The following is a 3,412-nucleotide window of genomic DNA, read 5'->3' as shown; positions in this document are numbered from 1 at the left end:
AGAGGAATAAAACTACATTTAATATTTGTGTTGAAGATACAGCCCTACCTCTGGTCATTTTGACTATTAATCAATTTTTTTTAAAAAAGCTATTTTACCCCATATGTTAGTAATATTTTCTACATTTAAAATCAAATCCACAAACCAAATGAAGCAGTACTGTTATATAGTCTGACTATATACTGTGATACAATCTTTTTGTTGTTGTTATTGTTGTCATACTATGCATGTTGCACTGTTTTAAGCACTACTGACAATTCTTTTTGTCCACAGCAAAATGAGAATGAGACACTTTTACAGACAAAACAATGTGACATTTGAAGTCCAATGAAAAACTTGTTTATTATAGTGTTTAATTCAAACACAAACGTGTTCCTTTATCCACTGAGTAAAGACTGAAAGATTTTGTTATTGTCAAGTTAACAAAATCTACTTCAGGAGTTAATTTCTACTATTTATGATTTTTTAAGAGACATAATAAAATTAATTATCAAATTATTATAAAAATATGAGATAGTATTTTAATGTACAAGTAGCAGTTATGGAATAGTATACTTACAATTTCTGTAATTTTTGATTACTGCCAGTCTGCATCAACCCCAGGTACGTAGCAGTTTTTTCTTATCCTCCTTCTGATGCTTTCTCTTTCAAGAAATAAATATAAAAAGAGTGAGGAGTGTTTTCTGTACAAAGTCTTGTGTTCTAGATCTAATCTGAGGGTTTGGAAGTTGTATGGGCTTCTTCAGAACTCTTCTGCATTAGCTAGATGTTCTTGTTTGCTCTTTGCTAATTTGCTTTTTTACTTATATACCATGAAAGCCCCAAGAGCTTCATCAGCAGTCTAGTAAATCCTATAACCTAGACCAAGTGTAATTCTGTGGTTCTGTGACAAAACAACCAACCAACCAGCCAACCAGCCAACCAACCAACCAAACAGCCAGCCAACCAACCAGCCAGCCAACCAACCAACCAACCAACCAACCAACCAACCAACCAACCAGCCAAAGAGCCAACCAGCCAACCAACCAGCCAACCAACCAACCAACCAGCCAAAGAGCCAACCAACCAACCAACCAACCAACCAACCAGCCAACCAACCAACCAACCAACCAAACAGCCAACCAACCAACCAACCAACCAACCAACCAACCAACAAACCAGCCAAAGAGCCAACCAACCAGCCAACCAACCAACCAACCAACCAGCCAAAGAGCCAACCAACCAGCCAACCAACCAACCAACCAACCAGCCAAAGAGCCAACCAACCAGCCAACCAACCAACCAACCCACCAACCAACCAACCAATCAACCAACCAGCCAACCAACCAACCAACCAGCCCACCAACCAACCAGCCAAGGATTTTCCTTTTTGTGATGAGAAAGATAAAATACTTCAAAGTCAAGTAAGGAATATAAAACTTGAAAGTTCTCATAACTTTTCAAAATGTTACTTTAAAGTACTAGGATACAGACTTTGCAATATCTCTTACATGCAGTCATTCACATCTGTCTGAATTTGAAAAGAATGTTCTTGTGATGAGGCTATGAGGAAAAAAATCAGTTTAATTCTTTTCCCTTAGAGTTATGCTTTTGGAGGTGAGGAAATAATCTTTTTTCAATTTATGCAGTACCTAGCTGCCTAGTATAATCTGAATGGATATTTTTTATTACTCTTATGATTGAAATAGGAAATGCAAGAAAACAAGGGCTTGCCTCTGTAAGGTTTTTAATTAAGTAATTCATTTATGCTTTTGTGCCAGCAAAATAGGAATCAATGTTTTGCATTTAATTTTGCAAATGGTATTGACATTTTAGTTTGCAGAAGAATGAGATTTCATGTTAGATTAGAACATTCAGCCAGACTTGTAGCACCCTGAATGTTCAACAAAGGTTAATACTCTGTCATTATCTTCAAATTATATATGGATTAGTCATAATGTGGTAGACACAAGGTAAATCCCAATGACTCTTATTAGGACCTGATAACTTCAGATTTCATGCACTATTCATAACAAAACCAAGTGTGGACTTCTTTCAGACTTCTAAAAGATGTTTAAAGCAATCTCCATAAAATCTTTTCTATATTGCTAACAGGAGGAAGATTTGTAAAGTTAGTCTTCCTGGAAATGCATGTCCAGGGATCTGTGGAATTGTTCCAGGAGTAGCTCAGCTGGCTCTGGCTGGTGCAGACCCCGCACAGTTTGACGTAGGGGGCAGAGGGAGAAATGAGACAGAATTGCTCTGCTAACCCAGCAGTTATTCACCTGTTACGTGGAACTTCCCATCATGTAGGTGTGGGAAATTATGTTGTCATGTACCCCTCTCTTTATTTTCATCACCAACTTCATGTCAGCTTCAGCTTTAGTCTTCATCAGTAATTTGTGTTTGAAATCATTCCCACTAAAGTCTTCAGGAGCGTTCCTCTCGACACCGGGTGGGTGTACCGGGCTCTAAGCTGAACCTTTACAAGCCAAAAAATGTAATAAATTGCCAATAGGAAAATGAAGTATTTCAGCAATGGCAGGACTTCTTTGTTTTGATTTGAGTTTGGTTTGGTTTTGGCTCTTTTTCCTGAAGAAATCTAGGCAAACAACAAAATATACTATTTATTGCATTCTGTTTAAGCATTTACCACTCAGACCCAAAAACTAAATTGTAACACAGCAAGATAAACTGTTTTCCCACCTGGCTGCAGTGTGTCTGGCTCAGGCACAGGTCTACTGGAAGCAAAATCACTTTAAATTTTCTTCCAGGCTTCCAAGCCAAGGGTCACTTTGCAGTCACAATAACCAGCTATGGGCATATGTCTGCAAAGCCCTCCTGCGATTTCCTTCCTCAGAGACAGACCCAGCAGGTCTGCCTGGCCAGGTGTCTTTATCACAGTGTATTCTGATTAACATTCTGTGCTGTACTGTGGTCCAAAGGGCTTCTTCACAAAATGTAGAAATATGTGTCTTTCTTTCCTTCAGAAATCCTGCCTCATCTGGTTTGTGTCAGTCAAACTATTGCTGAAGAAAATCATGGCTTTAACTACCAGAGAAATTGACTTTATAATTTACTCCAATGAAATCTGAAAGGTCTGCAGAAGCTACAGCTTCTTACTGCTGTGCAGTGACCCAGCATCTGCCAAGGATGGAAGAAAACAGGCTGTCTCTTAATCTGCTCTGAAGTGGCTACTTATGGAACACTTGGATTCAGCATGATATCCTAAAATGGCTGTTTGCCTGTACAGGCTGTTCACCTTCTCCAGCTTGCTTTTTACATTGCTTTCCCCCTGCAGCTGTTGCATTAGATGCTGACACTGGAAGTCACGAATGCTTCAGCTCCGATGGGGTGAAGGCAAAGCATCCCTGTGGAGCATTCTGCTGCTAGAGATAAGCTTGTTCTCAATCCTAAAGGAGCATTCAAAACC

The 3,412-nt window shown here is 39.0% G+C and overlaps 1 long non-coding RNA gene across 1 annotated transcript; it reads left to right on the top strand.

Moving 5' to 3' along the window:
• Nucleotides 1–1,353: 1,353 nt before the first annotated feature.
• Nucleotides 1,354–3,077, top strand: LOC131577606 (uncharacterized). Its single transcript, XR_009277250.1, has 3 exons — nt 1,354–1,403; nt 2,095–2,434; nt 2,970–3,077. It is a non-coding gene; the product is annotated as an uncharacterized LOC131577606 (long non-coding RNA).
• Nucleotides 3,078–3,412: the final 335 nt, after the last annotated feature.

This window comes from Poecile atricapillus, chromosome 3 (assembly GCF_030490865.1).
Source record: "Poecile atricapillus isolate bPoeAtr1 chromosome 3, bPoeAtr1.hap1, whole genome shotgun sequence".
In the NCBI taxonomy this organism is placed as follows: Eukaryota; Metazoa; Chordata; class Aves; order Passeriformes; family Paridae; genus Poecile; species Poecile atricapillus.
This window is presented reverse-complemented; position numbering and strand designations above follow the sequence as displayed.